The sequence below is a fragment of the Eurosta solidaginis genome, chromosome 4, assembly GCF_040869045.1.
Source record: "Eurosta solidaginis isolate ZX-2024a chromosome 4, ASM4086904v1, whole genome shotgun sequence".
In the NCBI taxonomy this organism is placed as follows: domain Eukaryota; kingdom Metazoa; phylum Arthropoda; class Insecta; order Diptera; family Tephritidae; genus Eurosta; species Eurosta solidaginis.
This window is the reverse complement of record NC_090322.1, coordinates 225,442,761-225,470,686: the sequence shown is the minus strand read 5'-3', so window position 1 is coordinate 225,470,686 and position 27,926 is coordinate 225,442,761. Positions and strand designations below refer to the sequence as shown.

The window sequence follows — 27,926 nt, the reverse complement described above, 5'->3', positions numbered from 1 at the left end:
ACTCCTTCTTTAGTTGCTGGATCTTCAATTCACTAAACTTCGCCATGTCCCTGCTGTCCTCTGGAATTTATTCAACAATTCCTCTTCTGACACCAATTGTAACGAATTTGCTGCAAATCCTCTTATTAGCAATCCTCTGCTAAGTTCGAATCACTAAACTGTTGAAAAAATAACTCCAATATTGAATAATGGAAAAATGGCCTTTATTAAAGTACTTCACAATACCACTTATACTTTGCTACTCGCTGGCTTAATAACCAAACTGATTGATAACTCAAATTAAACTGAATTCTTCTTACTCGCTTGTCCCGCTTTTATAGTTTACGCTGCATACTTCTAGGCTCTTCGATTTCCAGAACTTACTAGTTGTTTCGGCTACAAAATCGCCAGCCACAACTACGTGCACAAATTATTGCTCTCTCTTGTGACAACTCAGATAAGATATATGCATGTGTTTGTAGTTTACAGTCTCCCGCACACACATAAGCGTATAAGTAAATTCATCGGTGTGTGACATCTCATCTCTCGCTGCCTTGTATGTAAATGTTGCTCGTCGGAATGTGTACATATGTGTAGACGCAATTATTGATTCGTTTATGTAGATACATAATGATTGAATAATTGATGTGAATTCACGTCACTGCTTAGCATCGGCCTGGAGATGGCAGCACTCCTCAGTTTTGCTAATATTTGTAACAATATATATAAAGTGGGCGTGGTTATCATCCGATTTCGCTCATTTTCAATACCAATTTATTCTGGGTCCAGATAAGCTTGTGTACCAAATATGGTGTATATGTATATCTCTATATTTACTCAATTTATCGTGTTAACGGACAGACGGACGGAAATTTTTTTCTTTACTGATGATTTTGATATATGGAAGTCTATATCTATCTCGATTCCTTTATTTCTTTACAGCCAACCGTTATCCAATCAAAGTTATAATACCCTGTGTACAAGTACAGCTGGGTGTAAAAATGGTTAACTACTTATACAAAGCAAAAAGTTTTATTGATACCGGAAAAGATATGTTTTCATTGGGTAAGTTGAAAATAACACTTTTTTTAACGAATGATACCTATGTACATAACCTAAAGAGAGGTAATAAAAAAATCACAGATTTTGAATTTATCAGAGCTGGTAGAATCAAGTACAATTAATATTACCATTACAAATACTCAGTAATTGAAAACACCAATTACCAAGTATAAGAACATTTTATTGGTAATTGATATTCAACACCCGCATTTTTAATTCTTCTCAGATCTTGCTTTGTTAAATAGCAGCCATATTACAATTTTTAAGAATAAATAAGTACTTGGCACGATGTAACTCCGAGGAAATTTAGGACGAGCTTCTCCAAACCCAGACTTTCGGTGTGTGTGCTAAATTAGAGGACAAATAAAACTGTTTCAGAAAGGCTGAACATTGGCACAGACTAAAGAAATATAAAAGAAACAAGAATTTCGTGGTTAGACCGCTAAGTAGCGGTTCCTTCGCGGCCAGCATGTCTTTATAGGTCAAGAGGCCCAATGAAATATGTAAAAAAATTTGTTTGAAAGCTCTTTCCTTCTCTTTCACATTAGGTTGTAATAAAAAGTGTACTCAAAAACTCTATGTACCACAATAGCTCGAGCTGAAATCACAAGGTTGCCAAAATTGGCGGTTTCGTGAAGTTTACGTTCTTAAAGCTGAGAATGGAGGAAATATGTATAGAATATTAAGCGAGAATTCGATGATCACTGTGAAAATGCACTAAAGTCTCGGCATCGCCTCTAATAGACCATTTTTGAAGTGTCTTTCTTTTAAGTAAAGCTTCATTTTAGTAATAGAAGGTAGGTATAACGACCTCTTGGTTAAAAAAGAGTATTCAGGATGCTCAATTCTCAGTAGTTACTTAATGTGTATCTGTCAAGCGAAAAAGTGGAGGAGGATTATTACCTAATTGATTGACTACTACCTGCATTTCTTTACAAAAGTTGATTGAAAATGTCGTATCGTAAAAAAATTGTCCATTTTTTTGGCGTTTTGAAGACATAAAAGCCCCACATGATTCCAATCACAAGCAAATCACTTTACTGATGTAATGCAACGATATGTTGCCCTTACCTAGAATATTTGTACGCCCATAATAGTAAGTCTCAAATACCTACTATGTGATAATGGATTATTAGATAACTAAAGTTGAAAAGGCCTAGGGAAAGAAGTAAAATATTGTTGTAAAAAAATCGAAATTACCGATATTTTCTGATTGATGATATAATGAGACATTGACATTAATGAAGGACAAAAAAAAACAAAATTAAACCAAAAAGATTATTAAAACTGATATAAAAAAAATAACCTATCACAATTTTAAATTATTTGTATTTGATGGCGTTTTTATTTTTATTTTCGGCCTTTCAAAAGTTATATCAAGAAGAATTTCCGAGCTCTAGGCCACACATATATATTCGTAATAAAAATGCACTTAATTATAACATATATGTTGTATTTATTTATTTTGTCGATATTTCGATTTCATTTGTATTTTTATTTGTATTTATATGGAAAGTTTAGTTAGGCTATTTACAAGGTCTCCTATTCGTCGTATGTGGTATGCTTTAATACAATTTTGTATTGGAAACCATGGAAACAACAAAAAATCTTAAAAATTTACATGAATACGACACCCAAGTGTTTTAATGTTAATGTATGCCCTGCAAAAATCGCGAGTACTCCATGCATGCATGTATGGAGTACTCGCTATGGACCAACCGAGTGCTCTAAAATTAACCACAATTCATACAAAAAATATGGTCCCATTAACATTGCGATGTCCTAGGACTGGACCATATACTCCAGCTCCGCATAACATCAGAGTAATCCATGGAGTACCCACAGTCCAATAAACATCGTGTAGTGATTACAATGGTTAAAAACGAGCAATGATCGGCTTACAATATGTTCGTGTAGAGACATGAGTTGGTCCATTGCTGCATTACAGTGTAGTATAATGGTAGGTACTCCAGTGGGCCACATGATCCAACGATTTTTGCAGGGTGATGTATTCTTCACTGGGCCAGGAACAGTTGAAGCTGAGGGTTTTATAGTTTTTTCTTTTGTATCCTTGCAAACAAAGCTAGTATTTTTATTCTCACTTGGTTATTTGATATCCGACTTTTAAAATTAATATGCCAATATTTTGGATTTTATTTATAAGCTCTATATTTTCTTCTATTTTGGCACAAATTACGTATAACTCAACGAGTGTTCGACGTAATCACTATAAACGACTGCAGATCTCAAAATAAATTGAAACTAATTATTAAGCTGGTGATGGTGGAATTAACGGCAAACATCAATTCCATTCTAACCCAACTGATAATGAATAAATATAATCTACCACATTTCAAGGATTTTGTTGAAAATTTTCTTTTCTTCCTATAACAAAGTTTTCCTGAATTATAAAAAAATTTAAAAAAATTTTGTTTATTCGAAAAAGAAGCTAACTACGAGCTTACTACAAGCTAGTTTCCAATTAATCGGATAATAGTGTGCATTATCTGTTTATTTTCTTTGAGAAAAAAACTTAAGATTTTTGTACTTGTCAACCACCTAATTTTACTCCCAAACCCATTTCCACTTCCAAATAGACACCGACCCTGATTTCCACTTTCATTCTCAATCCCATTCCCACTATAGCTCCCTCTTCCACTCCCCTTACCTATCCCTCCTAAATTAACTCTTATACGGAATATATATGCCAAACGTTGCATACCCCCTGTACAAAGTTGCGGAGACATTGCGAATCAAAGTTTTGTTTCATTCACACTCTCCCTCCTGCTCCTACTTCCACGCCCTCTACCTTTCCCTACCTAAATTACCTCATATATGGAATTTGTGTAACAAATATTGGATACTCTAAATGGTTACGTAGACAGCACAGCGCAAATCTACATATTTGTTTCACTCACACTTCTACTTTCACTTACATATGGGCGATTCTCCGCGAGCTCTCAGTTTTACTAACCCAAAATTTTGGAAAAAAATATTCGATTTTCAAATATTTTTAATCATTTTTCTATGAGTTTTTATATCTAAAAACCATTCCCAAAGTGTACGAGCTACAGCTATTAATTTCTGTTCTTGATACTGAAACTTGCCATGGTTGTGACATTTTGACAATAAATTGCTCATTAAAAAAAACTAGTATGACTCGCAAGATTTTCCGTAAAATTTTAAGGTTATGTTAGCAAACTTTAAAGAAAAATGGTACAATAGACGGTACTTAATTAAAAACTACAAAGATACAAGTGACACGGTTGTGACACGATTTTTTGATACGTACCGCTTTTCCAGTTCTTCAGTGTTTAAAAATGGATATTAGTTATTTTAAGACTGCAAACATTAACATGGAAATATGCGGGGACAATTGCTGATCAAAATTCACATTCACATGTCACAAGCCAGTGTGCAATAAAGCAGCACCAACCTAACGATTTGAATAATATTTTTTACTCAAAAACTCATGGACACTTTTCAAAATCAAATTACAAAGCGAAGACAGAAATGTTATCATTAAAACAACATTTAATATTGCAGATTAAGTCAAGCATTTAATATAATGACAGTTTATTACTCGTGTAATTAAAGATTAAAAAAGTTACCACCTAAAATGTTATGAAAAATGTGGTTGTGGACATGCCACGGTTGTGACATTTGTAGGGTATTATGAACTATAACTTCATAAAACTGATGGCCAGTCAATAAAATTCAACATGAAACTTTAAAATAAACATAACTTTAACTCAATTACATAATTTAATTCATAGAAATGCTTTAATATATTTCAAATTTCGAAAAGACACAAAACTGTAAGCTCGCGGAGAATCACCCTTATGTACATACCCTCTACCTCTCCCACCTGAATTACCTTATACATAGAATCTACTTATAGAATTTACATGGATACCAAATAGTGGAAACCCCCTTCGAATCATTATCGGCGTATAACGAATTTAAATATTTCTTTCACCCCAAATCTCATTTTCCTACCAATCCCGTTTCCGCTGCCACTCCCCTGCCAACTATCTCAACATGAACATTGTGAATTCATTCAAGTTTAAAATCTTTCTATTCCTCCATTGCCATACCTACCTGTCAACTAATAGCTGACAGAGAGAATGGATGTCGCGAATGTCCAGAGAATGGAAGAAAAGTTTGTTTTTTGCTCGCCGTTATTAAATTGAAGTGCCATGAATCGCCCATTTGTATTTCAAATCAGCTTTTCTTTTCATTGGGTATAGAGAAAATCAGACTACATATTAATTCTAATCTCTAAAACCTAGTTATTAGATTAAATATGAGCAGACAGTTAAGCAAGCATAATAAAATAATAATAAAACAAACTACGTAAATTATGCAATATACCAGTCGTTTACAAAAATGAACAGGTCATCGTTTACTATTGTGAACGTTTTTTTTGTTTTTCAAACATTCGCCACTTCTATGAATCGACAATGAACATAAATTACTTCTCATATTTTTGGTAAGCTTTTCCGATCTATTTGGGAGTAGTGCAAATCAAACAATTTATTTCACCTTATAGCTCGACGTTTCGCCAAATTTCCTTGGCTTCTTCTGGAGCAATTATTTGGATTACGGTATTAAATAAAAGAAATAAAACATAATTTACAAGAATAAGAGATAGAAACTATAGAAGATTAAAAAATATAAAATAAATGATACTATCTACTGTGGTACACTTGGGCGGAGCCACGCCCATTTTGAAATTTTCTTTTATTTTTGTATTTTGTAGCACCATATCATTACTGCAGTTGAATGTTGACATAATTTACTTATTACTGTAAAGATATTCAATTTTTTGTTAAAACTTGACTTTTAAAATTTTATTTTTAAAAAGTGGGCGTGTTCGTCATCCGATTTTGCTAATTTTTATTTAGCACACATAGAGTAATAGGTGTAACGTTCCTGCCATATTTCATCATGATATCTTCAACGACTGCCAAATTACAGCTTGCAAAACTTTTAAATTACCTTCTTTTAAAAGGGGGCGCTGCCACGCCCACTGTCCAAAATTTTACAAACTTTCTATTCTGCGTCATATGATCAACGTACCTACCAAGTTTCATCGCTTTATCCATCTTTCGTAATGAATTATCGCACTTTTTCGGTTTTTCGAAATTTTCGATATCGAAAAAGTGGGCGTGGTTATAGTACGATTTCGTTCATTTTAAATAGTAATCTGAGATGAGTACCCAGGAACTTACGTACTAAATTTCATTAAGATACCTCAAAATTTACTCAAGTTATCGTGTTTACGGCAGACGGCCGGACGGACATGGCTAAATGAATTTCTTTTTTCCTCCAAATCATTTTGATATATAGAAGTCTATATCTATCTCGATTAGTTTATTTCGCTACGGATTACCGTTATGCGAACACAATTAATATACTCTGTAAGCTCTGCTCAGCTGAGTATAAAAAATTACACACAAATATACCCATATATGGCCGTGACACCATCCACTTTTCCAAAATTCTCTACGGATTAATAAAGTTAGTTATAGCAGTTTGAGACAAACAGGCTTGGATTTTTGGCGAAATGAAGCTTATATTGCCTGGGGGCATAGCCAGAAAAATATCTGGTGAAAACGTGAATGTGATGTAGGAAATTTTTTTTGAAAATCGGTTGGGTACTTTGAACGCCGATAGGACGTACACACACATCCATTTCTATTTATAAGATATATTACAGATAGGCTCCGGTTAAAGTTATAAAAGGCAATAAACGACTACTCACAATTTGATTAGATTTTATTAATAAGTTCCGAAATAAAATTTTTACAAATCTTTGTCATTCATGTATGTATTTTATATAAAACTAGAATACCCGGCGTTGTTCTGCCCTAAATTTGGCCTATCTGCATACATTTTAATAAGCTTTTTCCGTCTGACTCTGCCCTCCCCCCTCTTCACTTTTTCCTAATCCTTTTATTCACTCCACCCTCCGTCTTTTTCGCTTCATTTATCTACATCTTTGTCTCATTCTATCTCTTTCTCAATCTCCTTCTATCTTTTCTCTTCTCTTAATTTCTTCTCATTCTTCTGCATCCCTTATTGCCTGTCCCAGAGGGTGGTATGTATTTTATTCCAGTCCCAGTCCCATTCCCACTCCGAGTCTCAGTCCCAGTCCCACTTCGAGTCTCAGTCCCAGTCCTAGTCCTAATCCCAGTTCCAGTCCGTCTCTGGATAATATATTACTCTGTACTAAAGCACTAATCCACAGCTTTCATTTGATATCCATATTGTATAAACACTGTCTAGGCATTCACTGGCCCACGTTTTGGCCTATATCTCGAGACTCGATTCACCCAGTGCACAGTGTTTCGTGTAGAAAAAGCTAGCTGGACAAAAACAAAGTTCTTATTCCAAGAAAAGTGTAATGAGAAATGAAAGAAAACAAACAAACGGGATTTTCGCTTTTTTTTGATATTTTTGCTCATATATATTGAGTAATTGAAGTAAGAAGGCAGGAGTGGCCGTAAAATGCATTGATTAATTTGCAAAATTCTTGTTGAATATTAAGCTTCATATTTCTTTTAAGTGAACACTTTTATATAATTTTTTTGATGGATTCTAAGCTCGAAGATAAGTAAAATTTTTTAATAGTAATTCTTTCGCAATTAGAGTATTTTTAATATATTTAACATTCCGTTATTAAGAAGAAAAGGTATTTTTTTCTCTATATTTTTAACTTTAGGGACAAAAAAGTTACATACATCCGCGGACATCCGGCCAAAATTTTACATATGTTATAGTCGCAAGTATTCTGTAATAGTCGAACGAAAAAACCATTGCGTATTCTTTGCACATCTATTTAAAATTTTTTTTTGTAGATTAAGTTATATCTACATATAAAATAGGATCTATGTATGTACCAGCTCCGATGAGATATTTGAACCTTTAAAGCTGATCTACAAACGGCAAAACCAATTCCCAGGTACAGGGAACAAACACGTAGCCATAAAACATACAAAAATAAACGCGCAAGGTCAACAAGAGCACACAAAAGCAAAAAGGCGAAGATCACTGACTTCAACCTGCCACAACCTACCGCACTAGTCACCAAGGCATAAAAACAGGTACATACAAAGCAATCCTAATGCAGGTATAACCACACAGGAACGCTACATAAAACAACCCCAATTGGTAGCATTTACGCCAATACCTGAATGTAATATAAATACTGCACAACTTGGATTGATATTAGATAAATCAAAACCAGGTTACGGCAATACCAATGACGGCAACACTGCTCGTAGGTTTTTCGAAAATTCTGAGGCTAGTGCTGAGATTACGGGATTAGGTGATACGCTCATCAAAAGATTCGACACTCTCCTTCGCGCATTAGCATCTGGGTATAATATAAATATCCAAAGATTTGAAAAATTTGCGGTCGAGACTAAAGAACTATACATATATCTCTATCCATGGTTTAATATGCCTGTTACTGTTCATAAAATCTTAGTGCATAGTACTGATATTATAAAATCAGCAATTTTACCTATTGGTCAACTTTCTGAGGAGGCACATGAGGCCCGTAACAAAGATTTGAGAGGATTCAGGGATGATAACACACAAAAGCAGTCCCGTGAAGCCACGAATAGAGATCTTATGATTATGTTGCTTATAACATCGGATCCTTTAGTTAACAGTTTTAGGGAGATACCTAAGAAAAAATTTAAAAGTCTGACTTCAGAAGTCTTAAATTTACTGTCCCCCGATAATGTTGAGGAGTCAATAAATACCCTAGTTGTTTCAAGCTTTCACAGTAGTGTTGGTGATGCTCATGACTATTCCACAAGTGACTCATCGAATGAAAGTGATGAAAGCGAATAATAACATAATTATAAAAGATAACCTACCCTATAACTTTTTGTTGGATCAGGTTTTATTTAATTTAAATCTATTGTCTTTTCTACTTTGTATGAAACTTTACTTGTTTTCACATAATTAATTTAATTATTTACATTTTTATCATTATTATTGTAATTCACTTTTACATTCCTGACTTTTACTATAAATATTTTTTATATATATATATTTATATATATATATTTTACTATAAAATAATACCCCAGCGGGTTAGGGGATCAGAATATACTCGCGGTAGGTATGCCTGTCGTAAGAGGCGACTAAAATACCAGATTCAAGGGGCTGTGTAGCGCAACCTGTCAGGTTGCCAGCGCAATATATAGCTTCTCCAAACCCAATTGTCAACCTCGCCTATCCGCGGCGAATCCTGTTTCACTAACATACGAGGCTCTGGCGACCCCAAGCTCCTCATGGAACTTGGGGGTAGGGAGAGAGGGAATGGCCTGAAGGTTTAATGTGGCCACATAAATCGTTCCCGAGATGGTCGGGTTAGCACCTTAATGGTGCAATGGTACCGGAGCGTACCGGATTTGTATCCGGCAAAGAAACCTCACATCGATAACACCTCCCAAAGCCTTCGAGGAGCAACCTTATCGCTACAACAACAACAACAACAACAACTATAAAATAATTTTGTAAAAATTGTAGTGCCAGGATAAATACTCAAATAAATACAAAATATGTATGTACATATGTACAGTCACTCACATAAATTAGTAGACACCCCATTTTGGACAATTCCTACAATTTTTCTTTCGCAAATTAATTTTAACTAATTTCCCATAAGAAAATTTGTCAGGATCTATAACAAAAACTAAATTATATTTAAAAAATTTTTGAAAAATTCGACGAATTTTCATACAAAATTTAAATTTTTTTTCCGAATTTTTAGAATTTTTTAGAGTATTGAGATTTGTAGTCCATTCAATTTAAGTACAATAAAGTAATATTCTTAAGTCCTTTAAATTTTTTTGGATCTATGTCACTTATTCACATGAGTTACTGTATATGAAATAAGCATATGTATGCGTATGAAGTAAAATTTTGGAAAAAAATAAAAAAAAGAACATATGCCTGAAAAAATGACGTAGTTGTAATAAATGACTGCATATGAAACGGAAAATCTCATGAAATTAGCTTGTTCTACACGAAACACTGTGCAGTGGTATGAAAATTACCCTTTACACAACTAAAGACTCTCCTGAATTAAAAAAAAATATCATAGTACCTCTAAATCGCGGGCCCCCTGCAAAAATATTTCCAATAAAATAATATTGCGACTATAAACTGAGATGTAACCTATCCTGTCTCTCAAGTTAGATCAAACTACACACGGGGTGCAAAACAAATTCAAAATCGGTCCAGTAGTTTAGGAGTACATCGCGGCCAAAAATGTTGTGACACGTGTTTTTTATATATTAAGATTTAAAGTAAAAATATTTATTGTAAACTAATGATAAGCAGAAAAAATTTACACAAATCGATGTCAAAACTTTCTTTGTTATTATTATTATTTATTTTTTTATTATTATTTTTTTTTTTTTTAATATATATTGCAGTCACTAGCCCTATTAGTTTGTTTAAATACGATTTCGAAGTTTTTCTTTAACTTTCACAAAATGTATAAATATTTTGCTATTACCTACTGTTTCATTATTTTTACAAAAATTAATCTTTTTTTTTTTCTTAATTGAAAAAATTTTTAAATTAGAATAGAAGAAAGAAAAAATTTAGACAACTGCCAAAGCTCGTTGTATAGATCAATTTCGGGAACTGCTAAATTCCTTCATCGGCAACGTTTAGGCGCCGCTGCTCTAACCATTCAGCCATCACAGCGGTTTTTTGTTTGTCTTCATTAATCCTACTTCTATTCTGGTTCGTGCCAATTGATATTCACAACACTGCGACATCTGTTGCAGAATGGATGTGAAAATTGGACTTGTTTGATGGCAATGCCGCCATAGTGTCATATTTTATTGATTTCAATTAAGAAAAAATTTATCATAACAATAATAATGATAAAAAATTATTGTTAGGCCTTGAGCTCGATTCGAACCCGCGATCTAAAAATTAATCATCTTTGTTGATAAGTAGTAAATATATTTGTAATCTTTTTCACGTTCACACATCGACTTGTCTTTATCAGCTCTACTATTTTTCTTTTAGTTGCATTTTTTTAGGATCTGTAGGTGAATTACGTCAATAATTATAACGAGAACATACAAATGCACAACACCTTTTAGAACCAAAACAAAATATTTCAAAAAGTAGGTGAAAGCACTTCGTCGGACTAAAAAAAACCACTTAAGGATTAATAAGTATATAATTACATTTTAACAGATATTAGCTTGCCATTCAGTTAGGCTTAGAATCACACGCCTTTGAAAAAACGATAAAACGATTGCTGGATTTTAAATTTAGATCAAATTGAAATTTCGCTTCACTACAGTATATAAAACACGTAAGTGCATGTGAATAGCTTAAGCTGTCGCTATTTACGCATGTAAGTAAGAATGTAATACTTGATATTCTGAAACATGCCCACAACGATAAGAAAACAACAGCTGATTGGTATAGAAGCTCGCTAACAACTGAATTTGTAATGCCCAAATGTGGCCAGTCACCACCACATCGTCGCAACAAAGACTCAGACGGTGAAATCATTATCTTTTCTTGCTTACTGATTATCGCAAAATTTCGCATTGATAAAATATGGTCATTACCAATTATTATTAGAATTTTTATACTCAGCTGAGCAGAGCTGACAGAGTATATTAACTTTGTTCGCATACCGGTAATCCGTAACGGCATAAGCTAATCGAGATAGATATAGACTTCTATATATCAAAATGATCTGGGTAAAAATGAAATTCATTTAGCCATGTCCGTGCGTCCGTCCGTCTGTAAAACCGATAACCTGAGTAAATTTTGAGGTATCTTGATGAAATTTGGCATGTAGGTTCCTGGACGCTCATCTGAGATCGCTATTTAAAATGAACGAAATCGGACTACAACCACGCCCACTTTTTCGATATCGAAAATTTCGAAAAACCGAAAAAGTGCGATAATTCGTTACCAAAGACGGATAAAGCGATGAAACTTGGTAGGTGCGTTGACCTTATGACGCAAAATAGAAAATTAGGAACATTTTGGACAATGGGCTTGGCACCGCCCACTTTTAAAAGAAGGTAATTTAAAAGTTTTGCAAGCTGTAATTTGGCAGTCGTTGAAGATATCCTGATGAAATTTGGTAGGCACGTTACTCCTATTACTATTTGTGCGCTAAATAAAAATTAGCGAAATTGGATGACGAACACGCCCACTTTTAAAAAAAAAATTTTTTTTAAGTCAAATTTTAACAAAAAATTTTATATCTTTACAGTATAAAAGTAAATTAAGCTAACATTCGACTTCAGTAATGATATGGTGCAACAAAATACAAAGATAAAAGAAAATTTCGAAATGGGCGTAACTCCGCCCTTTTTCATTTAATTCGTCTAGAATACTTTTAATGCCATAAGTCGAACAAAAATTTACCAATCCTTGTGAAATTTGGTAGGGATATAGATTATATGACAACAACTGTTTTCTGTGAAAATGGGCAAAATCGGTTGAAGCCACGCCCAGTTTTTATACACAGTCGACCGTCTGTCCTTCCGCTCGGCCGTTAACACGATAACTTGCGCAAAAAACTATATATCTTTACTGAACTCAGTTCACGTACTTATCTGAATTCACTTTGTATTGGTGTAAAAAATGGCCGAAATCCGACTATGACCACGCCCACTTTTTCGATATCGAAAATTACGAAAAATGAAAAAAATGCCATAATTATATACCAAATACAAAAAAAGGGATGAAACATGGTAATTGTATTGGTCTATTAACGCAAAATATAACTTTAGAAAAAAACTTGGTAAAATGGGTGTGACACCTACCATATTAAGTAGAAGAAAATGAAAAAGTTTTGCAGGGCGAAATCAAAAGCCCTTGGAATCTTAGAAGGAACACTGTTCGTGGTATTACATATATAAGTAAATTAGCGGTACCCGACAGATGATGTTCTGGATCACCCTGGTCCACATTTTGGTCGATATCTCGAAAACGCCTTCACATATACAACTAAGGGCCACTCCCTTTTAAAAGCCTCATTAATACCTTTAATTTGATACCCATATCGTACAAAAAAATTCTAAAGTCACCCCTGGCCCACCTTTATGGCGATATCTCTAAAAGGCATCCACCTATAGAACTAAGGCCCATTCATTACACCTTTAATTTGATACCCATATCGTACAAACTAATTCTAGAGTCACCCCTGGTCCACCTTTATGGCGATATCTTGAAAAGGCGTCCACCCATACAACTAAAGCCCACTCCCTTTTAAAACACTTATTAACACCTTTCGTTTGATACCCATATTGTACAAACGCATTCTAGAGTCAACCCTGGTCCACTTTTATAACGATATTCCGAAAAGGCGTCCACCTATAGAACTAAGGCCCACTCCCTTTTAAAATACTCATTAACACCTTTCATTTGATACCCATATAGTACAAACAAATTCTAGAGTCACCCCTGGTCCGCCTTTATGGCGATATCCCTAAATGGCGTCCATCTATAGAACTATGGCCCACTTCCTCTTAAAATACTCTTTAATACCTTCCATTTGATACACATGTCATACAAACACATTCCAGGGTTACCCTAGGTTCTTTTTACAACATGGTGATTTTCCCTTACTTTGTCTCCACAGCTCTCAACTGAGTATGTAGTGTTCGGTTACACCCGAACTTAGCCTTCCTTACTTGTTATATTTTGAGTTATTTAAAAAAAGGCATGGTAGAAGAGAAGAAGAGCCATGGCTTAGTTTTATGTTTTAAAGGGAGCTTTTACAAAGAAAACGTAAAAACAAATGTGGTAACATATTCCGCATATTGGACTCGATCACAGTTTCGAACTCGAAATCGGCACATTTCAGTCTTGGCAGCCACGCCACTGTTATGGGATATGAATTGAAGACTGCGAAGGACTTCGTTTATCAGGGACCCAGCAAAAACAATATCAGCCTAGAAATTAAACAAAGAACCACGCTTGAAAACAAGTGCTACTTTAGATTTTGTAGGGAATTGAAAAGTAAAGTCCTCCCCCGACAAACATAAATCACGCACTTCAAAATGTTAATCACACCTGCCCTAATGTATGGCTGTAAGGTGTAGAGGGGAACTCATCCTTGTGGTATTAAAAAAAAAAATTTCTCCGAACATCGAACCTATCCGTGATATCAATGGTGTTTATCGAAGAAGGTTTATTTATGAGCTTTATACAGGCTAATCAGGTCATGTTATGAAAAGGAAAGAAGACACTCCGACTCAAAAAGTATTCCTGCTGGCAGCCGAATTTGGCAGCAAAGGAACGAGGAGACCTACATAACGACATATCTATTATCGATCAGATCTACGTGAAATGACAGACCCTGGAGAAGACTGGTAATAAGAGAACAGGCATACACCATTTTTCTGTCGACTTCAAAGCAGCTTTCCAGCGTCTACATGACTTGCATGTGGTCTGAATATAAGTTTTCTGCAAAGCTAATAATGTTTTTTTAAATAACATTAGGCAACATCACCAGGTCCATAAGGTTTGGGAAGATATCTCCCCCATCCATTCGAAACCAAGCGAGCCTCCGGGCATGTCGCATTCATCTAGAGCGATTCCCTTATCATATCAGAAGATCTAATATATTGATTTAGTTGGCCTTTATTATTATTATTGTCATTATTGCTAGGCCTGGAAGCTATGAAACTCCGGTTTACATTCTCTGCGTATGCGACGCTCTGGCCAGGCAGAGACTGTCCCAACTAGGTGATGTGACTCTTAATCCCTATGTGATATGGAGTAAAAAGTCTGAGGAGGTACTTAGATACATCAAAAGCCTCCAGATACAAAATTAAGCTAAAAGGTCATATTTTGCATGGCCTTTACAAATACGCCGTAAGATCTGCCTTTTCTGAGTTCGATAAATAAAAAAACAGTGGTTTTTGCGGTAAAAGAGACGAAGTAGTTGCTGTGATCAAAGAAAGAATCGGCACACTCTCGCCATAGTAGCCACGTCACAGTTGAAGGGCATAAATTTGAGAAAGGGAAGGACTACGTCTATTTGAGAACCACCATTTACAGCTACCTTGGATTCAGTAGATGATTGAAACTAAAGTCCAGTTTCGACGAACAATAATCACGCTCTAGAATTCGCTTATTATACATATCTGGATGTTTGGGTGGAAATCATGAATCAATGTCGAAAGAAGATGAAGAAGTCTTTAGAGTATTCAAGAAATTTTTCCGGAAGATTTCTAGCTCTCTTCGAAATGCTGACGGAGAGTATCGAAGTAGATATAATGAAGAGATGTATCAGCCTTACTTAGTTGTGAAGATAGTCAACGAAAAACGTTCAGGGGCTTTGCTGGAAATGGACGAAGACGCTAGTTTTTTATCCCAAATATGGTTTTCTGGTTCAATTTGACACGACTAAGGGTGTCTTATAGTCGAAAAGGAAATAGTAGGAAACCTGTTATCGTTTAAGTTTTTATGAACTAATAAAGAATATTAGGATATGCTAGTACTTCATATCACTACGAGGAGCTGCCTCTGACCTTAGCTGTATTTACCTATTTAAGATAGGGATGTAACGGTTCGGAACCGATATGTCGGAGCTTGTCATTGTAAACTTCCGACTCCGATTTCTGTTCCAACTGTCTGGAATCGGACGTATAACGGAAAGAGATCTGTCGAAAATTTTTTGCAAAAGCATATAAAACGTATGAAACAGTGCATTTGTTTTTCAGCTGAAAACATTTTAGTTTCTTCATTATTATTCACTACGTTTTTCCATTTATATAAGAAAAACACCGATTAATGCAGACTTAAATATATCGCATGTATATTTTATTTATATTATTTTATTCAGCATCTTGTCTGAACTGATATATACACCTTCTGTCCTACTTACATATCTGATTACGATTCCAGATCTGACAGAGCCAATTATATAAATCCGAATCTGTGTCCGGCTTCGGTTAACACAGTTTCGTTACATCCCCACTTTCATGATATTATTGGTATGGCGTTGCCATATTAAGCCAAAATTAATTGAAAAGTAATCTCAAATCGATTGCATACTTTTCGGCGACAGAGTATGCATTGCTTGAGCGGAAGTTTCCACAAACACACAAACAAATTCAAAAGCACTGCCGTTAAAGACAAAAATATCAAATTTTTCCATGACTCAACGAATTCTAATAGCAGATTGACAAGGCATGGAAAACCGTAAGTTTTTGAACTCTATTGGTGTTTTTTGGCGTTCCCGTTGCTTTGCCTGATTGAGAGCATATCTATAAATGCATGTTTGTTCAAAGTCAGCTGTTGACTGCAACGAAAACGACTACACGACGCAATATTCGAATTTGTTTGGGCCTTTATATAGTTAGTACTTTGACGTAAAATAATAAGAGCGGAAGTGACAGCTCTCAAGTCAAGTCTACGCTATGTTAGACTTAAGACAGTGAAATCGAGAAACATTGCTTTACAAATTATAAACTTAGCAGAAAATAGCACTAGTTTGAAGTAGCGCAGAGATATGACATGAAGAGCAGGAACTAGTTTCTAAACTGTGGCTGCGATATAGTTTAGACTTTACCGCCGCTGGTAAAAGTTTGGATGTCAACTGCCTCGCTGTGCTTCCGATAAGTACAATTTCGGAGGTAGGTATAAAAGCTGTAGTTCGAACGTTGCACTTTCTGTAAGTGTCTACCATTTTTATTGCGGGGAAGATAAAAAGAGATAGGAAAAAGAAAGTTTTTCTACTGTTAATTGTCGAACACCATATGGGTTATCAAACTATTAAATAGATTGTAATATTTCGTCCTACCATTTCCAACAAAACGTCTTTATATGTATATTTATGGTCTATCAAAATCGACATTTATTTTGACAATTTTTTTCCGCCATACAAAATGTGAAACGTGCTTTTTCATATGGCAGGAAATCTGAAACACCTTCCAGAAAAAAATGTTTAAACATCATTTTTGTCGCGATGTTTGGATTCCATATAAAGTCGAATGTGCCATAGGCCTAAAGTCAATTTAAAGGGTGCGCAAACGTGTCGGGACGAGTATAGGGATCTGTTGAGAACTTAGCAACGTGAAATTTTCAGGGTGAAGAGATTCTTTCGGAAAATTTTGTGTGCGGATATTGTGTGCTCCAGCGAAACACTGCGGTCGAGGAGAGTCCTAGCAAGGGGAAATATAGTCCAGGGACGAATAAAGAAAGAGAACGGGGAATGGTCTCATGGATACACATCTCCCACCGGGAGATGATTCAGAAAAGTCAGCAGACTGCACTTGCACTTCGATCACGGAGCGGGTAGTGCCCGCCTTGTTAACCAATACGAATGGGCGGTGACGACGTTCTCTAAGTGTAAATCGCCGGGCCCAGATGCTATATTCCCAGTCATGCTACAAATTTCAAGCAGAGCCGTCGTGGAATTGCATAAGACTGAATTATGCACCGCATTCTTGGAGAACTGCTCGGTAAGCTTTTCTACCAAAGGCGGGCAAGATCGGTCATATGTATCCCAAAGACTACAAGCCTGATAGATGATAGAGAGAGAGGCTGATAGACGTGTACATAAAGTCCAACGTGGATGAAAAACTGCTTTCCACAACACAACATGTTCACACAAAAAGCAAGTCGGTAGATACTGCACTGCATGGGGTGGTAATAAACATAGATAAAGCTCCGGAATATAAGGAGTATGCAAGGGTTTTCAACAATGTCTCTAAACGGGTCCCAGGCCATGTAGAAAAAGATAGGAATAAAAAGGCGGATGCATTAGCTAAACAGGGTGCATCCTTCGAAGCCTGTATCGTAGACGTCCCAACTAGATTGAGCTAGATTAAAAGTCACGAGGGTGCACATAATCAACCAAGCGGGAAAGGCGTGGACACTAGCGCGGTGCTGCAAATTGTCGAAGGTCATATATAGGTCTTACAACCTAAGACTAACAAAGTGACATAATAAAAAAGAGAGGACTGTACACTCATGATGGATATTCTGAATCGACTCTGCCTGCTGCCCTCACATGCCTTTAAATTAGGCTTAGTCAGTGATAGCAGATGTAGGAAGTGCTGGTTGGAGGAGGAAACGATCGAACACGTTCTGTGCTCGTGCCCTGCGCTTGCCATGCAAGACTCCAGCTATTAGGAGTGATACAGCTGTCATATCTAGAAGCAGCAAGTGCTTTAAGTCCTAGAAAGCTTCTAGTATTAACCAAGAGGGTGGTGTTATTTTATAACACAGGTCCTGGTTATTGATAGGGTTTTTCAATTTGGTCGCTAAACAAACTTCTGGTAAGACTACGGACTCATTCAGTCTATGTGAGGTCCTCATGGGCCGGCCAGTTCAACTAAACCTAATTTTAATTGATAAGGTAAACAATCGGTTGTGAACAGTCGGCCCTCCCTAACTTATACACGTATGTATGTATATATGTACATGCAAACATACTTACATTTTTAATACTTGGTTTTAAATTTTTAAATATTTAGGTATATGAACGTCTCTTTGATAGTACTCTACCGCCATTATGTTGATTTTTATTGGCGTATTATTAACTGAACCTATGATTGATGAGCCCAACGTGTGCCGTTATTTGCATGGATGAGCTTTTACGAAAGATCAAAAAAATTATAGGCCGTAAACAAAAATCCAACATTATCAGTGATTTGCAACAGATCGCGCGGCGCTGGTAAAATTTGGTTGGTAAAGAGGAATAAAAATAGCAACTTGTCAGTCTAACCCACCACCGCTGTGTAGCTAAATGGTTAGCGTAGCGTGCCTAAAGCTTACTGAAGAGGGGGGCTTAGCAACCTTCAAAATGGATCTATCCGCGCAGCTATGGCAGGTTGTCTGCAAGATTTTCTATCTCTTCTTCCAAAAATTAAAAGCAATTTTTCAATTATAGAAAAATTAAAAAAACAATAATTATAATAAAAATTATTGTGCTATCCTTGAGCTTGAATCGAACCTGGCATCATTTATCTATAGGCCGATAAAACAAAAGCAATTGTAAGATTGAAAAAAAAAAAAAACAATCATACGTTTTTGGAAGGGGTTATGAAATTATTGGTTAAAGTTTTTTCCCAGTTTCAAGAAAGTGTTTCTAAGCGGGGTCGCCCCTGTGTAGTGATTTGACAAGCACTCCGAGTGTATTTCTACCATGAAAAGCTTCTGAGTGAAAACTCATTTGCCTTGTAAGTTAAAAAGCAACGCGACGTAAATTGTGGGTTAGGGGCTTAGAATATACCCGCGGTAAGTATGCGTGCCGTAAGAGGCGGCTAAAATACCAAATTCATTCAAGGGGTTGTGTAGCGCAACCCCTCTCGAGGGGTTGCCAGCGCAATATATAGCTTCTCCAACCCAATTGTCAACCACACCTACAAGTGGCGAATCCTGTTTCATTAACATCCTGATGGATCTAGGGGGTGGGAGGGCGGTATGGCCAAGAAGGTTTCATGTGGTCATACCAAATCATACCGAGATGGTCGGGATAGTACCTTTATGGTACTTGTTACCGGAACGTACCGGATCTGCATTCGGCAAAGGACCATCAACATCGATAACACTCCCCAAAGGCCTTCGGCAATGCCCTTATCGCTACAACAACTACAACAACAACAACGCAAATTGCAAGAGAAGCTCGGTCTAGGACCTTTTCGGAGTATACGCGCACTGCAATTCTTTTGTTAAATACGCATGCAATATATACTTCCAACAAAGTCGGCAAGCAGCCGCCTTTTGAATTGATAAAAATTTGTGTATTATGCACCTCTGATGTTGTTTAACATGGATACGAACATTGTGAATTCATACAAGTGAAAAATCTTTCTATTCCTCCATTGCCATAGGTTATCTGTCGGTAGGTGAAATGGCTGCGACCCTGGTTGCCCAAGTAGATATTTAAAGCCGTTTTGATGCCATTTAACTTATCTAAAAACCTACGGAATGTTACGGTCAATGTATTACAACCAGCCAGAGTTGTGAATAAAATTAAGAATATTCGGGATTGCTATCTCAGATAACCCTCTGAGGTCTTCTAGAAACGGGGTTCCAAGGAACCTGAGCCGGGCTCTAGCTAGAGCCGGGCATTTACACATAAAGTGTTCTACTGTCTCCCTGGCATTTGGATCTTTGCAGCTTCTGCAGTATTCGTTATACGGAATGCCCATCTTTTCCGCATGCGTACCTACTGCCCAATGACCCGTGCAGACTGCCGTCAGTTTGCGTGTGTTAGCCCTTGATTTGTTCAGAAGACTTCTCGTCCTCTTTCCATCATAGTTTGGCCAAATGGATTTTGATATTGCACAGGTGGTAATGTTATTCCACTTTGTTTGTGCTTTCTTCAAATAGAAGCTTTGGATATTCCCCTTGGCTACTGCTAAGGGTATGCCTATTTCGACACTGGTTATTTCCTCGTTCATCTCCGATGAGCCCCTGCGTGCTAGCTCGTCGGCCTTCTCGTTACCCTCAATCCCCCTATGACCCGGGACCCAGATAACGCGTATTTCTAGATTGGTGGATAACTGGGATATTGCCATAACTATCTGTAAAATAGTTGCTGACAGACAAAGCGGCTGTCGCGAATGGACAGAGAATGAAAGAAAGATTTGTTTTTTGCTCGCGGTTAATAAATTGAAGTGCCATGAATTGCCCATTCATGTTTCAAACCAATTTTTCTTTTACATGGGTCTACAGAAAATGAGACTACAAATTAATATTGATTTTAAAAATCTAGTCAATAGAGAAAACATGAGCATCCAGCTAAGCAATCATTTTAAAATATGTGAGTAGCGTCATATACTAGTCGTTTACAAAAATGTTTGAAAAACATTGTTGAGGAAATAATTTAAGTAATCGAACAGCGATTCAAAAGGTGATCCAGGCCATGATACAAAAAATGGAGGTAGTTCCATTTAGTGTGACATTAGCCACTTGACTTTTGCGGGGACAATAACAATTTCACCAAAAACAAGCTCCCAGATTGAAAAATGTTACGAATTTTTCTAATTTTGATGGATTTCATATTAACGAATACGACTAAATTATCTACTTTAATAGTTATTTTAAATAAATAAAAAAAAATGGGCCCTATGCCTTTGAAATATTTTAATGCGAAATATCAGCATAGAAAAGAAGGGTTCTAATAAGATTTTCGAGCTCCCGAAAACTGTTTTGGTGGAAGAAATATGGATCGAAGTATGCAAAGCAAGGGAATATAGCTTTCTTAAGTGTCCGCACGTTTGCTCAGAACATTTTGACAAAACACGGTTTGTCAATTGCTTGCTCAGAGGAAGTCCTTATAAACCGACACCGCAATTTTTTTGATAAATTGGCTACAACCATATTTTTTATTTATTTATTGTATAATTCAAGCGATGCGCTTTATGAGGGAGTTGTTACAACTATTTTTTGGGAGACCATTACCCTGTAGCTCTGCAGGTTAGCCACTAGTTATGATAGTGTATCTGCCCGTTGTACCAGGGATCACCTTGGGGCAGCCCCGCCTATACACATTTTGTGCCCTTTTAGCACCCTATGCAGTAACTGTGAGTTTTAAAATGTACACTTTTTCTTCATATAATTTGTATGAAAGAAAAATGTACATTTCAAAACTCATATACCTATATGACACTGCTTTATTTTCGTGTATTTTTTCCTGTATTTTATCTTAAATTTTTTGTCGCACTCCCTCCTAATACGGCTTCAGTTCTGGTGTAAGTGTGTAAACTATATTTCAAAAAACTAGCGAAATACAAGCAAAATACAATTTAGTTCAATAAAAACAAACGAACCAGTTTGTATTTCGATAGGTTTTTTTGACATTCGGCCGTTTTTTCTTTATTTTTTTCTGACACATGAAAATTTTGTTTTTAGTTTGAAAATTTGGTGCATAAAACACAATTAAAATCAACTTTCTTGTGAAAAAAGTGAACCATTAGAAACCGAAATAATTTTCACGTGTTATTGGCATTGTTTTTATTGCTAAAAGTGTTAATGTAAAAATAAAATGTAAAACATAAACAACAAGTAAGGAAGGTTAAGTTCGGGTGTAACCGAACATTACATACTCAGTTGAGAGCTATGGTGACAACACAAGGGAAAATAACCATGTAGGAAAATGAACCGAGGGAAACTCTGGAATGTGTTTATATGACATGTGTATCAAATGAAAGACATTAAAGAGTATTTTATAAGGGAGTGGGCCATAGTTCTATAGGTGGACGCCATTTAGGGATATAGCCATAAAGGTGGACCAGGGGTGACTCTAGAATGTGTTTTTTGTACGATATTGGTATCAAATTAAAGGTATTAATGAGGGTTTTAAAAGGGAGTGGTGGTTGTTGTATAGGTGGTGGCCTTTTCGAGATATCGTCATAAAGGTGGACCAGGGGTGACTCTAGAATGCGTTTGTACGATATGGGTATCAAATGAAAGGTGTTAATGAGTATTCTAAAAGGGAGTAATCATTAGTTCCATAGGTGGACGCCGTTTCGAGATATCGCCATAAAGGTGGACCAGGGGTGACCCTAGAATTTGTTTGTACAATATGGGTATCAAAAGAAAGGTGTTAATGTGTATTTTAAAAGGGAGTAATCCTTAGTTCCATAGGTGGACGCCGTTTCAAGATATCGCCATAAAGGTGGGCCAGGGGTGACTCTAGAATTCGTTTGTGCAATATGGGTATCAAACGAAAGGAGTTAATGAGTATTTTAAAAGGGAGTGGGCCTTAGTTCTATAGGTGGACGCCTTTTTGAGGTATCGCAATAAAGGTGGACCAGGGTTGACTCTAGTCTTTGTTTGTATGATATGGGTATCAAATGAAAGGTGCTAATGAGTATTTTTAAAAGGGAGTGGGCCTTCGTTCTATAGGTGTTCGCCTTTTCGAGATAGCGGCATAAAGGTGGACCAGGGGTGAATTTAGAATATGTTTGTACGATATGGGTATCAAATGAAAGATGTTAATGAGTATTTTAAAAGGGCGTGGGCTTAGTTCTATAGGTGCTCGCCTTTTCGAGATATCGCCATAAAGGTGGACCAGGGGTGAGTAGAATGAGTTTGTACGATATGGGTATAAAATTAAAGGTATTAATGAGAGTTTTAAAAGGGAGTGGTGGTAGTTGTATATGTGAAGGCGTTTTCCAGATATCGACCAAAATGTGGACCAAGGTGACCCAGAACATCATCTGTTGGATACTGCTAATTTATTTTTATATGTAATATCTGCCAAGATTTTAAGGGTTTTTTATTTCGCCCTGCAGAACTTTTTCATTTTCTTCTACACAATATGGTAGGTGTTACAACCATTTTATAAAGTTTTTTCTAAAGTTATATTTCGCGTCAATAAAACAATCCAATTACCTAACCATGTTTCATCCTTTTTTTTTGTATTTGGTATAGAATTATGGCATTTTTTTAATTTTTCGTAATTTTCGATATCGAAAAAGTTGGCGTGGTCATAGTCGGATTTCGTTCATTTTTCATACCAGGATAAAGTGAGTTCAAGTAAGCACGCGAACTAAGTTCATTAAAGATATGTCGATTTTTGCTCAAGTTATCGTGTTAACGGCCATGCGGAAGGACAGACGAACGACTGTGTATAAAAACTGGGCGTGGCATCAACCGATTTCGCCCATTTTCACAGAAAACAGTTAACGTCATAAAATCTATGCCCCACCAAATTTCAAAAGGATTGGTTAATTTTTGTTCGACTTATGGCGTTAAAAGTATCCTAGACAAATTAAATGAAAAAGGGCGGAACCACGCCCATTTTGAAATTTTCTTTTATTTTTGTATTTTGTTGCACCATATCAATACTGGAGTTGAATGTTGACATAATTTACTTATATACTGTAAAGATATAAACATTTTTTGTTAAAATTTTACTTTAAAAAAAATTTTTTTTTTAAAGTGGGCGTGGTCCTTCTCCGATTTTGCTAATTTTTATTAAGCGTACATATAGTAATAGGAGTAACGTTACTGCCAAATTTCATCATGATAACTTCAACGACTGCCAAATTACAGCTTGCAAAATTTTAAACTACCTTGTCCAAAATTTTACTAATTTTCTTTTCTGCATCATAAGTTCAACCCATCTACCAAGTTTCGTCGCTTTATCTGTCTTTTTTAATGAATTATCGCACTTTTTCTGTTTTTCGAAATTTTCGATATCAAAAAAGTGGGCGTGGTTATAGTCCGATATCGTTCATTTTAAATAGCGATCTGAGATGAGTGCTCAGGAACCTACATACCAAATTTCATCAAGATACCTCAAAATTTACTCAAGTTATCGTGTTAACGGACGGACGGACGGACATGGCTCAATCAAATTTTTTTCGATCCTGATTATTTTGATATATGGAAGTCTATATCTATCTCGATTCCTTTATATATGTACAACCAACCGTTATCCAATCAAACTTAATATACTCTGTGAGCTCTGCTCAACTGAGTATAAAAACATGTCAAACTCACTAATTTTTGGGGAATAGATGTCTCGCTTTTTCATGATAGAAATTGTTTTTGTGGTTTGAAGTTCCGATAGTTTCTCAGTTTTTTTAGCTTGGAATCCAAGCAAAAATAAAGTAGTGTCAACTTCTATATATATAAAATGGGATGTATGTATGTATGTATGTTTGTATGAGGCTTATGGACTCCGAAACTACCACGCCGATTTTATTCAAATTTTCAGGATAACTTAGTAGGAACCCGGAGAGTGTTGTGAAAAGTTTTTTTTTTCCGGGAAGTAAACCAGGGACCGATTTATTCTAAACTATCGTATATATGGCTCGATTTGCCTGAAATTTGGTATGTAGGTAGCGTTATATCTAGAATAAAATGTCGGATAATTTTTCATCCGCGAAGTGGACCAGGATACATATTGGTGACTAGGGTCTCGAGATATAGGACAAAAAGTGGACCCGGGCACCCCTAGAATGTGTTTATACAGTATGGATATCAAATGAAAGCTGCTGATGAGTGCTTTAGTACAGGGTAGTTTTCATACCTATTGGTGACTAGGGTCTCGAGATATAGGACAAAAAGTGGACCCGGGCACCCCTAGAATGTGTTTATACAGTATGGATATCAAATGAAAGCTGATGATGAGTGCTTTAGTACAGGGTAGTTTTCATACCTATCGGTGACTAGAGTCTCGAGATATAGGCCAAAACGTGGACCCGGGCACCCCTAGAATGTGTTTATAAAATATGGATATCAAATGAAAGCTGTTGATGAGTGCTTTAGTACAGGGTAGTTTTCATACCTATTGGTGACTAGGGTCTCGAGATATAGCCCAACACGTGGACCCGGGCACCCCTAGAATGTGTTTATACAATATGGATATCAGATGAAAGCTGTTGATGAGTGCTTTAGTACAGGGTAGGTTTCATACCTATTGGTGACTAGGGTCTCGAGATATAGGCCAAAACATGGACCCGGATACCCCTAGAATGTGTGTGTATTTTGGATATCAAATGAAAGCTGTTGATGAGTGCTTTAGTACAGGGTAGTTTTCATACCTATTGGTGACTAGGGTTTCGAGATATAGGCCAAAACATGGACCCAGATACCCCTAAATTGTGCGTGTATTTTGGATATCAAATGAAAGCTGTTGCTGAAAGCTTTTAAGTAATTTTCATTGTGATAAATATGCATGCGAAGCCGAAATAAAGACATGAATTAATAATATCCACATACCTATTTACATACGTTCTATTCGATTTGCCTGAAATTTGGTATATACATTTGCCTATATTAGTATTTACGATGCTTTTTTCCGGGAAGTAGACCAGAGACGGACTGGGACTCGGATTAGGACTGAGACTGAGACTGAGACTCGGAGAGGGCTGGGACTGAGGCTCGGAATGGGACTGGAACAAAATACATACCACCCTATGTGACTGGAAATAAGATATGAAGAAGAATGAGAAAAACTTGAGAGAAGAGAGAAGGAGACTGAGAAAGAGATAGAATGAGACGAAGATGGAGATAGATGAAGCGAAAAATACGGAGGAAGGAGTGAATACAAAGTTTAGGAAAAAGTGTAGAGGGGCGAGGGCAGAGGTAGACGGAAAAAGCTTATTAAAATGTATGCAGATATACCAAATTTAGGGCAGAACAACGTCTGCCGGGTCTGCTAGTATATGCTATAGTTACTGAATAGGGCCCCTGTTGTTTTTACCCATATATTTCATTTCCAATAAATTTTTTTTTGGAAGTGAAAATCAACTGAAATTTTAAAACTTCGAAAACGCATTTAAAATTTTTAAACATTTTTAACGAATATATTTCACCTTCAAGGAAGAACACATTTGCATACATACATATATCGATAGTATGTTTTTGAAATAAACCAGTAAAATGAAATTGAATATTATACTTAGAATGGTGGAGGTGGTCAGTATATAACGTTATTTGTATCTGCATATAGTTATATCCTGTCACAAATCAAAATAATTAAAATTTAATATTTTTATTTCGTTATATACATGGTGGAATAACCACCATGTTTATATATTTCAGATAATATGTGCCTGCCTCTTTGTGTATCCGTATGGACTGGGTGGCAAAGGATACATGCCCATGCTTACGCATGGATGTGTTTTAGGTTATCTCATTATAACATCTATCTTACTGGCACGTAAGTAGTATTACCATCCTTTGAGAATGTAAATATTTCCGATGTAGTGAAACGGCTAATAATGTTTTCGTCTTTACAGTTGAATTTAAAAAGTTCGATTCCACCCCGATATATATAATAATTGGTGCAGTTTTGTTTATCCTTTCTGGCATAGTATATTTTATAGATTTGCAAGAGATCAGTAAAAATACCACAACACATGATTTGGTTACTGGCGTTTTACTTTTGGCCAATGGTGTTATCTTCTTGGTTGATTTCATTCTTGTGCTAAGTAGATAATTTTAAATAAGGATTTTCTTCCAGTTTTATAATTTTCTTATTTTATAGAGGGCGAATAATAGTCAGGAGAATAATTAAAATATGGTGTGTTTCGTCATTGGACCAGACCATTTCGTATGTATTTGAAATTCAAGCATCCAAGGATCTGGACACATGTCTACTTTCGATATTTAATGTTGTTAGTTTTACGTTGCACAATGTCTTATATATTCTGTTTATATAACATACATATCGATTTGTAATATATGCCAAATCATAAGAAATTATTTATTTGGTATTTGTGTCGGATTTGTAAGAGTATGGTGGATTAGGCAAGGTTAGGTTGAGTGTGTAGTAGAAAATACATTTAGAAGTATATTAGTAGTGATAGTACATTTGTAAATGCCAACAGGTTTTGCGGGAAATAATTCATTTTCTCCTAACTATTTCGTGAATTGATAAAGAGTTATGCTGGTACGATCATTATTTCAGAATTTGTTTGAAGAATGCCGTAGGTCAGAATTTTATTCAAAAATACACTATCTCAAAATTTGTTTCAAAAACTTCCTATCTGAGCATAAGACCAATGCAATTTCACATAAGAGGGAGTTAATGAAAATAATTCTAAAATAAGGCGTTCTTCAACCTAATTCTGATATAGGGCGTTTTTGTGACAAATAATGAAATTGGAAATTTTTGAAAAATATTTTGGAATAGGACGATTTCGAATTGGCAGCCAACATGGGGTGATACTGCACTCAGCAGCTGCAATGAAGTGACAAAAAAATAAAAGAAAATGGGCCATTACCTTAGAACTTGATATTTCGGCCTTGACTTTGACGAAAGGGTAAAGCTTTTGTGCGGTCGTGCTACACAAGGAGTGTTTACCTTTTTATTCTGAAATTTCGGAAAGCTCTTTTCCTTTTAAGTATTCATGGAAGTGCTGATTGAGAATATTCGAAACACGTTC

At 35.9% G+C, this 27,926-nt stretch overlaps 1 protein-coding gene and 1 long non-coding RNA gene across 5 annotated transcripts in view; one reads left to right on the top strand and one right to left on the bottom strand.

The window, feature by feature from the left end:
• LOC137251034 (uncharacterized) overlaps positions 1-11,518 on the bottom strand; it is a 43,009-nt gene extending 31,491 nt beyond the window's left edge. For all 3 annotated transcript variants that reach the window (XM_067784897.1, XM_067784898.1, XM_067784900.1), the window contains exon 1: positions 11,274-11,518. The gene's annotated coding sequence lies outside the window, so the exon portion shown is untranslated. The remainder of the gene's footprint in view (positions 1-11,273) is intronic.
• Positions 936-27,153, top strand: LOC137251039 (uncharacterized). Of its 2 annotated transcripts, none has more exons than XR_010953151.1 (4): positions 936-1,044; positions 26,581-26,698; positions 26,778-26,969; positions 27,026-27,153. It is a non-coding gene; the product is annotated as an uncharacterized lncRNA (long non-coding RNA). The 2 variants fall into 2 exon arrangements; XR_010953150.1 differs by lacking the exon at positions 936-1,044 and adding an exon at positions 26,329-26,454.
• The last annotated feature ends 773 nt before the right edge of the window (positions 27,154-27,926 follow it).